Below are 13,250 nucleotides of genomic sequence, written 5' to 3'. Positions count from 1 at the left end.
AACAGCCACTAGGTTTTGAGGTAGTTGCTACATATCAATAGATAACTTTGATTCTGATGCCCACTTTTAGTATAAGTACTGAATTCCTTTAATGTAATAAATTCTTTAATATTATAGTATTATTTTAGTTTTTTGTGCTGCATCCTGACTGAAACAGCTTCTCGAATCTTTTCTTACTGAAAATAAAACGCTTTCTAACTAACAGTGATTTCAAAGTCTATTCAGTAATGAGTGTTGTTTACGTTTACGTATTGGCTGAGTATCTCTAGAAAATCTATGGTATTGACTGAATTGTGTCCCCCTGCAAATTCATGTGTTTGAAGCCCTAATCCTCAGTACCTTAAAATGTGACTGTATTTGGAGATAAGGCCAGAGAGGTAATCCAAGTAGAGTGAAGTCATCTAGGAGGGGCCCAACTCCAAGATGACTGTTATCCTTGTAAGAGTTGGAGACTGAGATACAAATGCACACAGAGGAAAAACCGTGCGAAGACAAAAGGAAAAGATGGCCATCTACAAGCCAAGGAAAGAGACCTCAGAATGACCTTGCTGACACCTTGATCTCAGACTTCTAGCTTCTAGAATTGTGAGAAAATAAATCTGTTGTTTAAGCTACCTAGTCTTAGTAGATCTTGTTATGGCAGTCTTAGTAGGCTAATACAATCTATTTCTCCACAAATGAGTAATAGGTATGAACTTTTGTACATTTCACACTGTTTATTTTACTACTTAGGCAAATCAAGTATAGCCCAGTACCCACGACTAGCAATCACTCCAATAACCATTATTTATTTGGACTCCAGTCTCTTCTTTGGAAGTTTATATCTATCTGTCTATCTCTTTCTCTAATATGTATATATGTGTACATACTTGTGTGTGTGTGTGTGTGTGTGTGTGTGTGTGTGTGTGTGTGTGTAGGAAATCAGAAAGAGGCCCTTTTTATTTCTTGTCTGTTGTTGTTCGTGCTTTTGTTCTTTCTTTGCCCAGTCCCTTGGAAGGCAGAAAAGTCAACTTCTTCTCTTTTCAGGACATATTAACCAATGTTGATGTTTCAAAGCTTAGAATCAATAAGATACCTGAAGCTAATCTTCACAGGCACCAATAAAGTCATTCTCATGGTAGCTCTAGAGTGGACTCTATTTTCTGTGACCACACACCTGTCCTTATACTGTTTCTTAGATAGAACCTGAGGTGATGGTATTGTTAGGAGTGATGGTAATATATACATAAGAAAACAGAAATGGGCCAAGAGACAGTCCTTGCTGGCTTCTGTGTTAAGGCACCAAGCCTCTGACTTCTGGTAAAATTGAAAATAGGGATACAAATTCACCTCCGACCATTTTTAGATATCTACAAAATCAAACAGATACATGATAATCTTTCAAAAGGAATCCCATTATAAAAACAAATAAATAAACTGAACTGTATTACTCTGGTACACTTGTTTTCTTATTTCAAAGCCGAACCACTTCCCAGTTAATATCACCTCTCTGTTCTCCAGCCATACTGCATAGCTACAGAGCATTCTTTCTGGGAACGTCTTTTCTCTGCATTACCCTCCTCTGAATAGTCTCAAAATGTGATCTCCACCTTTTCAGCTCACAGAGTCTGTGGGGTTCCACCTGCATTGACCCTTCTCATGTTACAGTCTGGAAACTCTCCTAGGGTTGTAATCTGGGACAGTCATGCCATCTACTTATTTGTTTGTGTCCATTTCTTTTGTTGCTTGATATCTGGTGTTATGAAGACATCTGTTTTATATATTTTTTCTTTGTTGTTATTCCAGACAAGTGAGTAAATTGGGTTCTTATTTCTCCATTTTGATCAGAAACAAAAATCCCCTCTTTCATCACCAAGTACAAAGACCACTTTTTACAATAATTACATATACTTGATGTAATATGTGACAGTAAGACATATATACAAACTTCCAGAAGTGATTTTGAAGGAAATTCCATCATTTAAACATGGTCGTATAAACAAAGGGTCATATAAACAAAACTAATACAAAATATAAAATAAAACTAATTAGGGGCATCTGGGTGGCTCAGTTAGTTAAGAGTCTGACTCATGATCTCAGCTCAGGTCTTGATCTCAGGGTCACGAGTTCAAGCCCCACACTGGGCACTGTGCTGGGTGTGAAGCCTACTTCAAATGAAACAAAACAAAATAAAACAAAACTGGTTATAAACCTCTCGACCAATATACTTCAGATAAGTGGGGTAGTACAGACAACATGTGATATTATCATGATCATTATTTCACTATTACTTTAATTTCAATTACGTTGATTTAAGTTTTCGATCTGAAAAAATAAGTCTGTGTTTGGGAAAAACAAGTTTTTAAATATAATCTAATGAAATGAGTAATGAGGTGCAAGTTCCAATTATGGCTGCTGGTTCTGTAGAAAAGCATGCCCTTCCCAGGAACTACCTTATCTGTCTATGCTACAGAATCACTCCTGCAAATAGTAGCCAAGAAAATTAAACTAGATTCTGAAAGGGAGTGATGAATACCCAAGAGCCTTTGAGATGAACCATTCACATAATCATTTTAAGCCATGGCAAATTTGATTGTCACTGATGGGGAGGGGGGTGCTAGCAGCATTTATTTAGTATCTGGGGTCTTGAAATGGCTGAGCATCCTACAATTTGTCACAGCCCCACCAAATTTCAATAGCTTACCTATTTAAAAAATTAAAAAACAAGGAACCAGTTTCTTTCTTTCTTTCTTTGATTTACGTTCAGAAAGTTCTAGCCAAACAGGAAGACTGACACTAAAAACAACCCTCGGCCACTTACTTATTCACTGGTTACATTCATGCATATAATCAATTTTTCTTCTAAAGCCTGGGAAGCGAAGAGTGAATGACAAAGCAGGTATTACATGAGATTCAGGACAAGCAAAGGTTAGGAGTAAAACTGCTATCATTTGCTATATTGTCTGGCATTCTCCCGATGGAAAACTGGAGAAATAGCAGACAACCAGTGGGTTAAGGATCATATAAAGAAAAGAAGCTTTGAGTCCAGTGCTATTCTTTTGTTCTTTTAATTTTGGCAACAATGTCCCACCTTCTTTTTTTTTTTTTTTTTCCCTTTAATTGAAAGCCAGGGCTGTTTCCTCATTCACAAAGTGCAACATCTAGGCAGAAGGGAAAATGTTGCTAATTAGCATTAGCACAAGATTTTATCTCTGTGATTTTTTTTTTAATGATGTTTTTATTGAGCCTTCTGAGCTCTCTACCTCTCTGCATCAAAGAAAAGACCTGTGTCAAGGCTGACTCTCCATTCCCTCTTAGCTACTTTATCCTGGGGCCAACTAGCAAATCTGCTTTCAAAGTTTGTGGATAACAGGATAAAAGCAAATAGAAGTGGTGCGTGCCCTGTCAACCATGAAGGCAATCTCCTCCAGCCATCACTTTTACAAAGTGGAGGTGTTAATTGACATCTACCAGCATGATCTGTTTTACTGATTTCCAACAACTTTATGTTATATTCTCAGGAATTTTAAGTTGACCTTCACGGTCTCCCCATGTTTTTTTGCACCTGGATGGCATTGTTCTATTTTATAACAGTAGTGGGCGTTTGCCTCCATTTTTATAGTTCTATGGTTATTTCAATTATGATCAGGTGGAATAAGAGAATAATATACCTATACTCAAGTCATAATCTTTTCAGGAGATAATAAATCATGCACTTTAGATAATCACAAAGTAATAGAAAAATGGTGAGAGAGATATCCATCAAGTTTTTTAAAAGTTTTCAACTAACATATGTTCTCTTTCTCATGTTTCTTCCTTTTTTTTTCTCTTTCACACTTATAATTTCCTTATACGTTTGAATATGGGATTTCCCTCAGGATGAATCACTGGAGAAACATGGGCCATTGCTTCCTGGATCAACAGAAATGTATGTCTTATTCTAACATGGAACAGTAGAGTTTTCTTAATCATTTAAAAACTCAGTCTAAAATAGAACTGAGGACAGACCATAATAAACTACACATATAATATAAACGATAATCTTGGGAAACTTTAGCAATTCTAAGTGCTCTATCTTTACATATTCCAACTGAAAACCAAGGTTTTATTTTCCCTTTCTTTTAAAAATTTTTTAAAATATTTATTTATTTTTGAGACAGAGAGAAACAGAGCGTGAACAGGGGAGGGGCAGAGAGAGAGGGAGACACAGAATCTGAAACGGGCTCCAGGCTCTGAGCTGTCAGCACAGAGCCCAACGCGGGGCTCGAACTCACAGACCTTGAGATCATGACCTGAGCCGAGGTCGGATGCTTAACCGACTGAGCCACCCAGGCGCCCCTTCCCTTTCTTTTAAATAAAGTTGCATTCATTAATCAAAAATGTTATATAGGTCTTCTCTGGTCCAGTCTCCCATTGCTTCTGTGTCTCCTCCTTGAAACTGAGGAAACTTTAGGAGTTTTGTCTGCCATGAATGTGACACAGGAAATTAGATTCTCCCTCTGAACCCCTCCCTGTGCTAACTCTGACCTATCTCTCTCCTGCCAAGTTACACTTGATGTCTTATAAAATGAATAAATTCTTCTAGATGCAGCCTTTCTCAACCAGGTTATGGGAGATAATTAAACACTCATGTCCTAAGGCATACATTGTAGGTGCTATCCTTGAGAGAACTGAGGGAATAGTCACTGAAATCATTTCCATTGGACCTTTACAAATAAAGTGCTTACGTCATCCCCCTCTCTGTTTGGAGGTGATCACTTTGTCTCTGACTAATCCAAACTATCAGTTCTTTGCTGTTTTTTACTGGGTCCTGTAAGGCTGGACCTTTCCTGATTCTGATAGAAGGGAATTCCTTTTTAACATATCTTGTTTCACTTTTATTCTAAGCTTCATTGTAAAAACCTCTATGAAGTATGTCAAGTCTTGTTCTTGATATGTTAATGAAAGCATGCAAAAATCTGGAGAAACTTCTCTTAAAATGACTTCACATTCAAGATTATCTTGCTCTGGCCTCAAATAGTCTATCACAAGAGAAGTATTGGTTCTTTTTTTCTCTCTGCATTTTTTTTCTCCCAATTTTAATCATTCCTGAAGCATATGGATGTCTGAGGCAAAAGAGAAACAGACATATTTATAAGGATGAGCGATAAAAGTATATTGATATATATATTTTTTCACATTTGAACCCAGTCATTCTCATGCAGAAAATTCCTTTGTCTTTGAGCTATTCCTGTGGTACAAGTGTTGACATACGGTTCCATGAATTTGAATATCCACTGCTCAAAATACTCAACTGAGCTTTGTTGAATCATCTGCCCAAGATATCAAGGTCCTGGTTGTTCTGAGGTCACATATAACCCCTAATGCTTGGATATGAAGAATTTCTAACAATCATCCTGATTTCTTTACATACAAAGCCTAATATTCCTAAAGCCATTCTAATATTTTTACTCTGACCCCGATCATGCAAAACCCGTTCCAACACCCTTCAAATCACAGGAACAAGCTTTAACTGTGTCCTTCAGGAGCTATCTAGCAATAGTGATACTTTATTAAGTCACTTCTTAAGTGGAGGAAAATTTAATAAGCAGTTTTGCTTTGCCTACTAAGAAGTTGAGGGCTAGATAAACTATTCAAAAACAACATTCAAATTGTTTAGATTATTGGTTAATTAAAACTAAAAAGAATTTAGTATTTTACCACCTTGTCATAGCCATGGCTCTAATTATAAGTTAGAACAAAGTTTTTGTAAGCTAGCGCATTATGTTATTAAAAATATAAAGGAAAAAATATAAAGGGAAATCACATGCTGTGTTTTACTGTTAGTTGCCTTCCTACCTGCCTTGTTCTGTTGTTACTTATTTCTATGCAACCACAGTACTGTAGTGATTAACAATAAAAATGTCTTCTTTTTTCCTAATAAGATCTGGAACTGAAACAAGTGAGCTCGTATAAGAAAAATAAAACTGTATTTTAGAAACTTCATAACGATATTTTATGAGCAATTATAAATTCTCAGTGTTTCATGTAAAGAATTAGAAAAAGAATTAAGGTAGAAAAGTAGAATAATTTAAACTGAAACTATTAACTCATTTAATTATAAATTAAATTTTTGGTCCCTGATGTACACTTGCATTTTTAATGATGTATGATTTTATAATTCTTATTCATGAAAAATATTCCTATTCCAATTAAAATGCAAGTAAATTCTTGAACAGGGAATTTGATGTGTGTATTTGTTGTTCAAACAAGTAATTTAAATTCTGAAAATCTGTGTGAGTTTCTTTTTTGCCCAGTTCCTCATGGGAAAAACTTTATTTTAAGGCTTGAAATAGGAAACAGGGAAGACTACCATGATTATGTTTACAAGCTGTTGACTTGTTTCTTTTACTCTCTTTGGCAAATGTCCAAATATAGTATCATAATGAAACAGGTTTGCCATCTTCAGTGCCACCAAAGGTATCCTATATTGGTGACAATCAGATGGAATACCATCTGCTAAAAGTGACTTATTATTGAAAGGACCTTTATGCCGTGCCACCCTTTATATAGAGGTAAATGCACTGTATCTTTTTAAGATGATTACCTTAAACAGTTGAGTATCCCCTCTCAAAATTTACAGCCCCAAAGACCATATGTGTACAATGGCTGAATCCATGTATACAAATGGCTATATCCATGGGGCTTTTAACTCACTTTGTAAACTTCTGTTTTCTTTAAGACTGTGTATGACATGCTGAGTAATCTAATTATAGGCAGCTTGTTTGTAATAAACATTGTCCAAAAATGCAGGGAAGAAGATTGCTCCTGTCACAGAGCAGGAATTCCTGTTCATTCGAGATCCTTCAAGCAGGACTAAGAATTACATTGAAATGAGATTAATAGGAGAAAATCAAATCTAATACTGTGTGTATGGAGAATCCACACAGATGTGGATATTCCAAAGACAGGGAAAATGAGATATAAGCATGCCATCCTGCACTAAGGAAAAGGGGATAGAGGTCTGTGATTTCAGAGGAAAGGAATGAAATTTACAGGAAGATGGAAAAGAGTAAAATTTCGGTAAATAAATGTTTGCTGGGCCACTGAGAAACAATGGGACAGAGAGGACTTTGATCAAAATAGCCTTGCTAGGTTCCTCCTGATCTACCATACCTACTTCATATCATAATGCAGTTATCTATGGTAATAGCGGTCTTCCTAAAGTAGGTTCTCTGCATAAATTCTTTTTAGTCAGTTAAGAGGAGGTGAAAAGTTTTCTTGAATCTACTGGGTTTTGACTGCTTGCTAACTCGAAAAAATCTTCATGCCAAAGTGGTCCATCTTGGTGTAATCTGAAATTGGTCCCTATACTTCCTTACTGGAAGTGGTTTAAAAATGTTATCAAAGACTGTCAAGAAGAAGAAGACAAAAAAAAAAAAAAGAGAGGAATATAGTTGTTGGTTTGTAGGAATAAGTAGGCAAAAAACACAAGTGTTTGAACCTGAAAAATTCAGTTCTGATTTTCTCTCACTTATACACATACTCTTACCCAATGAATTTTATCCCAATGTGTAAAATGGACAAACCAATTAACTTGGGCTATGGAGATGCATATGTGGAATTATATATATTAATCCATAGCTGTAATATATATCAGTACATAGGATATTTCTTATTGTATACTTAGTAGCATGTGTGTGTGTGCATGTGTAAACACCTATTGAACTTACATACATTTGATCTTCTTAAACTGGATGGGTATTACACTTTTTGGAGAATTTTCCTCAGGTCTAGAAAAATCAGTTACTATCTTTGAAGGCTGTTTGTAGTCCGCTCATATAAAGTAAAATTCAAGGCCAGTTTTAAGCAGAATTTAACATAGACATATTTGGAAACATCCTCATTCTTTGGAATACTTTCGTCTCTCCCCATTCTCTTCTCCAGCAAAAAGTACCCCTGTTGCTGTAGGACAGGAAATGCGTGGTACTCTTTTAAGGTAGATGCTAAGTCTTAGGATAAACATGGATTGCTTCCTAGAAGCATAGAACCCCAGAACCCTAGAAGGATTTGTCATTTAGATACTAAATATACACACACACATATATATTAAGTATATATGTTTTGAAAATTACATATATATGTACATATATGTTATTTTATGGAATATATATATTTCCAGTTTTTAATTCAAGCACCAGATATTACTTATTTCACACTTTCAGCTGGCCATATTTTTATAATCTTCCATGGTTGTTAAGATAATCATTCGCTTTACTTTATTATTGAGGCCATTTTGAAGAAAAAGCTGAAAAGTTATTTTTAAAACTTTCTTCACAATATGATCTCTGATCACCTGACTCAATTTAATCTTACTCACTACAAATACGTATTGTTTTATAATTTCCTCATTCTTTGTTCCCACTCACAATTTCTGGGTTGTGTTGTATTGTTCTGTTTTGGTTTTTTATGTATTCTTCTCTAAAATCTTCTTGACTAGCTAATTAATGCTTGATTGAAAGCAAGATCTGTTGGACCATTTCATGTTTGAATCCATTTGTTAACATATTCATCAACACTATTGCTATTAAAAAGATCATGTTGCACATAGGTTGTTTCCATTCATGCCTCCTTGTACCTTGCGTATAATTCAAATATTAAAGTACTCAAATTATATTCAATTAGTGTATGAAAAATTACCCTATTTGATTGGAATATTGTTTTAAATTAAACAGTTATCATGGTTCTATTTTACCTATTTGAAGAAGTGATTAAATCAACATATTTATATTTTTGCTGGTAGAGATATAGCAGTAATTCTTTTGCCTCTAGTTTTATAGAATTATAACGACATCTCAGATCATGCTATTAAAAATTAGTTTGCACAAATACAAACATCCAAAGAAAATTCAAACATTAAAAGAAATTACATATATATGGTGCCAAACTTTTGGATACATCAGTCTCATAATTTGGTCAGATTTATGCAAGTTTTACCTAATAACACAGCTAAGGTCAGTGAAGGGAAAAATACTAGAAATTTCAATAGAGAATATTTAATATACATAATTGGTTACAATCTTCATATTTAAATTGGTTACAAAGGAAACATGGAGATAATCCATAAATAATAACTATAGACAGTAACTCTCAATTCTAAGCCCAGAAAAAACAAAAGAACTTAGGGTTCTCAAATGTAAGAGCTTCTACATTAGAGGCAGCCCCCTGCAGCTAGAGACCAAACATCTTAACAAGGGATGCAGTCTGACTCCTGCCTGTACAGCTTGTTTAGGGGTAGAGAGGCTAGTTTTCCAAGCGCCAAACAATGATGGAGGCTGGAACCAGTAGGCACACTGGGGTGACAGGACAGTAGATGGGGTAAAGTGTTGCTAATGAGTCACAACACAGAAAATAAATCCATCCATCTCCCCTTGTCTTATCTCCATGTTCCTCCCTACTGCCCTACAGATAGCATTTAGTATGAGACAGGCTGGAAAAGGAATCAGGGAAATGTATTTTGCAGTCCTCTCCCTAGTAGCACAGACCGTCATGTAGAAGGATAAGTTTGGAGCAGGGAGACCAACACTGGTTTCCCATTCTGGGAAAAAAAACAACAAACTAAACAAAGATATAGTAGTATGGTTCTAGTTTCATCTATCTTACTGTATTTATTACCCTAATATTAACTATAATAATATATTAATGATGCCATTAACATTATTTTTACCTTTTTCTATCCCAACATTATTTGTCTCAAACATTTTATAATGGCACTTATTTGGGCTTTTTGTCTTTGTTGCTTTTTAATATTGGGACACATGCACTTTATGTGTGTATTACCTGAATGCCCATATGCTTTCATTGTATATAACAAAAATAAAATGATAATAACATTAGTATGGAATATTAGCATCTCCTCAACCCACATGTTCCCCTAGGAATTAAAGCCAGACTTTTATTCCCTCAAACACTTCAGAGATTCCTGCAAGGGCCTTTTCATGTGCCAACATACATTGTTCTTTGCCACTCCAAACTCTTTCTTCACTACATGTTCCTCTAAGGGGAAAAATTTCTCCTCAACCCCTTTAGGATTCCTTACTGGGTCTGAAAATTAAACTGACAAAGACTGATTTTAACAGGAGAAAAGCATGCAAGTTTATTTGATAAAGGCTTTACATATCACAGAGCCTTCATTACGAAATGAAGGCCCGAGGAAACAGATTTGAGTGTTTCTATGTTGGTTAGGTGAAGGATGGACAGTTGTGGAGAAATATGAGAAGCTAAGGAATGTGAAGTTAAGTGGGGAAAACTTAGCAAGGCCTTCAGATTCTTCCTGGCACCCCTTCGTCTTCAGAGATAAGGTTGCTCCTTTCCTTATCAGGGAGGATATCTCTCCCTGGCATCTCTCCCTGAAAGTTCTGTGACCTCTTTCAGGGATGAAAGGCAGGGACTTTCTGCTGTTTTTCAAACTCCTTCAGCTTAAAACATTCCGTATGCCAAGGTGCTATATTTTGGGGTAATGTGTCCTGAACCCCATCATTTTCAACCTGTCGGGTGGTCTCTGTAACTCGACACACACCCAGTCACAGGCTTTTGATCAAGGTGCCACTGCAGCTAGCAAACTTGCCACTGGCAATAAATAGGACATGTTCGCCTCTGTGTCACAGCCAGTTTTGGATGAGGGTGTGGTCAGGGAAGACCATAGGGGTTTTTAGGACTCTGAAGTATAGAATTTAGTGAAATGGCTCTTTCTTTACTTACATGTAGTGCAAGGTAGAAGGTGGCTGAGTCATATGGCGCCTGGGTGGCTCAGTCGGTTAAGCATCAGACTTCAGCTCAGGTCATGATCTCGCGGTTTGTGGGTTTGAGCCCTGCATCGGGCTCTGTGCTGACAGTTCAGAACCTGGAGCCTGCTTCGGATTCTGTGTCTCCTGCTCTGCCAGCCCCTCTGCCACTCACACTGTCTCTCTCTCTCTTAAAAATAAAGATAAAAAAAAAAGAATTTAAAGAAAAGAAGATGGCTGAGTCAGGACTGGGTACATCTGACAACTGCCTCACTTTTACCACCAACTTGTCTCCCTCAAACACAGAGATATTTGGATCGTGTAGGTGAATCTGATTAGTTATATAGACATCTTCTCTATGAGAGACTTGACTTTCAGGCTAGAGGAATAACAGGAATAAAGCAATTATCTAAGCAGTACTCTAAAGAGGAATCAGACGAATTAGAAAGTAAAAAATCCCACAGAAAAGATCAAAGCAACCAAAGGAAGAAAGCCTATTGAAGATTGAAAACAAAGTAATTAAAAGGTTTAAAAACCAGATGCAAAATATAACCTGGTTTGGACTGATCAGCTGCAAAAGATATATGGGGAGTCAGTGGAAGAGGAAAAAATATAAATGTAGTCCAAATATTATAACTCACTAAAGAATTATTACTAATGTTATTGGTTTTGAAATACTTTAGCATGGAAAATTTTAAGAATATAATGTTCGAAATATCTACTGGACAAGGCTTGTTTATAATTTACTTTAAAATGTTTCACCTTAGAGAACATGAAATGTAATACATAGTTGTCTTAAATGACACCTTTGGTATGATGGATTGTCCCTATCAAGACCATTCACCCCAGGCCTGGCACCCTGCAGGGGCTAGCTAAGGCAGAAACATCTGCTTTCTAAATCTCAGGAAATACAATACATTTCTTAATTAACATTATGAATTTCAAAAAATGTGATTTCATTGATGAATGCTGAAGCTTAGTATTCATATAATGAATGTTAGAAATGTGTTCTTAATAGAGAAAATAGGAATTATTCAAGATATTTGATTGCCAGAAATATTCTAGATGGTTTACTCACTCTTTCTTGAAAAAAAAGTATTAAATCTTGGTGCTTGTATACTCAGCAGAGGAGCCTGAAAGAGGATTCCTGAAGAGTCAGTGGTTAACCAAAGATTCAGAAGATTCTTGTGTAATTATGCAGATGTTAAGTCATACATCCTACTGCTAGCATACTGCCTTGATGCCTTGAATGAAACTCTGTTGTAAGGAAAGTCAGATCCCTTGAGTGGACAGAGATTTGGGACTTCTGTAAGCTTAGCAAACATCACGTAGGAACTACCTGTGCCTGCTTGTAAGTATCTGCCAGATTTTGATCTAAAAGCTGCTTTCTTTAAAACTTAGTAGTAAGTTTATTAGAGACTAGCTTAATGATTGGCAGCTACTTTTGTATATCACAAAGAACAGAAGATATACCCAATGTAACTGATCAAATTGACTTTGCTTATGTCACAATAGTGCTTCATTCAAAATTTAATAACTACTGTAACTTGGAACAGTTTGTATCTTATTACACACACTGTGTATTCAATTTAAAACATGAATCAACTATTCACTTAGTATGTATCCTTTTTTCTCTTCTCTTTCCAAATTTCTTCTCTACCTACTTATATTACCTCAATTTTTATATGTCAACATATAATAAATTGATTTCTTCTCCTGCAAGTAACTCAAACCAGTTATTACTAATGATCTCTTGATTAACAAAGTCAGTAATATATTTTTAGTTCTTGATTTATCTTTTATTTTGGGAGACAGAGAGAGAGAGACAGATCACCGAACAGGGGAGGGGCAAAGAGTGGGAAACACAGAATCCAAAGCAGGCTCCAGGCTCTGAGCTGTCAGCACAGAGCCCAACACAAGGCTCAAACTCAGGAACCTTGAGATCATGACTTGAGCAGAAGTCAGATGCTTAACTGACTGAGCCACCCAGGCTCCCCATTTTATCTGGCTTTTTAAAAGCGCTAATAATTTGATACTGTAAACTACAGTCAACTTCTTCAATTTTTTCTTTTCTTCCCTTAAACTTTTATGCCTCATTTTCTTTCTTAAACTTTGATTTGATCTTTAAGTAGCCAGACTTATTTGTCAATATTTTCTAGTTTTTGCCATGACTTTTAATACTCTATACACACTCCATGACCAATCTCACCCCCTCCAATGAGAGCAACTATTACAGAATCACAAATGAACTTCAAATATCTATTGTAAGACAGACTCCTTCTAAGCCCAGGCACACATATAGTAAACTGTTAGCACCTCCAAGAGAATATCCACAGATACTTCAACTACAAAATATTTACAACTGAATTTCCCTTTGCCTTAATTATTATCTGCATTACCTGTTGCATATCCTGTCTTAGATGCTGATAATGATATCCACCTAGGATTTTAAAAAAAGAATACATATGGGGATAAAATATAATGGTGTTTGGCATTCAGTTGCTTTAT

At 35.9% G+C, this 13,250-nt stretch overlaps 1 long non-coding RNA gene across 1 annotated transcript in view; it reads right to left on the bottom strand.

Annotated features, from left to right (window-relative positions):
- The window catches only part of LOC123379895, an 82,376-nt gene extending 69,865 nt beyond the window's left edge, over positions 1 to 12,511 (bottom strand). Inside the window, exon 1 of the long non-coding RNA XR_006584913.1 lies at positions 10,720 to 12,511. This is a non-coding gene — a long non-coding RNA (uncharacterized LOC123379895). The remainder of the gene's footprint in view (positions 1 to 10,719) is intronic.
- Between the last annotated feature and the right edge of the window lie 739 nt (positions 12,512 to 13,250).

The sequence above is a fragment of the Felis catus genome, chromosome C2 (genome assembly GCF_018350175.1).
Source record: "Felis catus isolate Fca126 chromosome C2, F.catus_Fca126_mat1.0, whole genome shotgun sequence".
Classification (NCBI taxonomy): Eukaryota; Metazoa; Chordata; class Mammalia; order Carnivora; family Felidae; genus Felis; species Felis catus.
The sequence above is the reverse complement of the archived record's forward strand: the minus strand, read 5'-3'. Positions and strand labels throughout refer to the sequence as shown.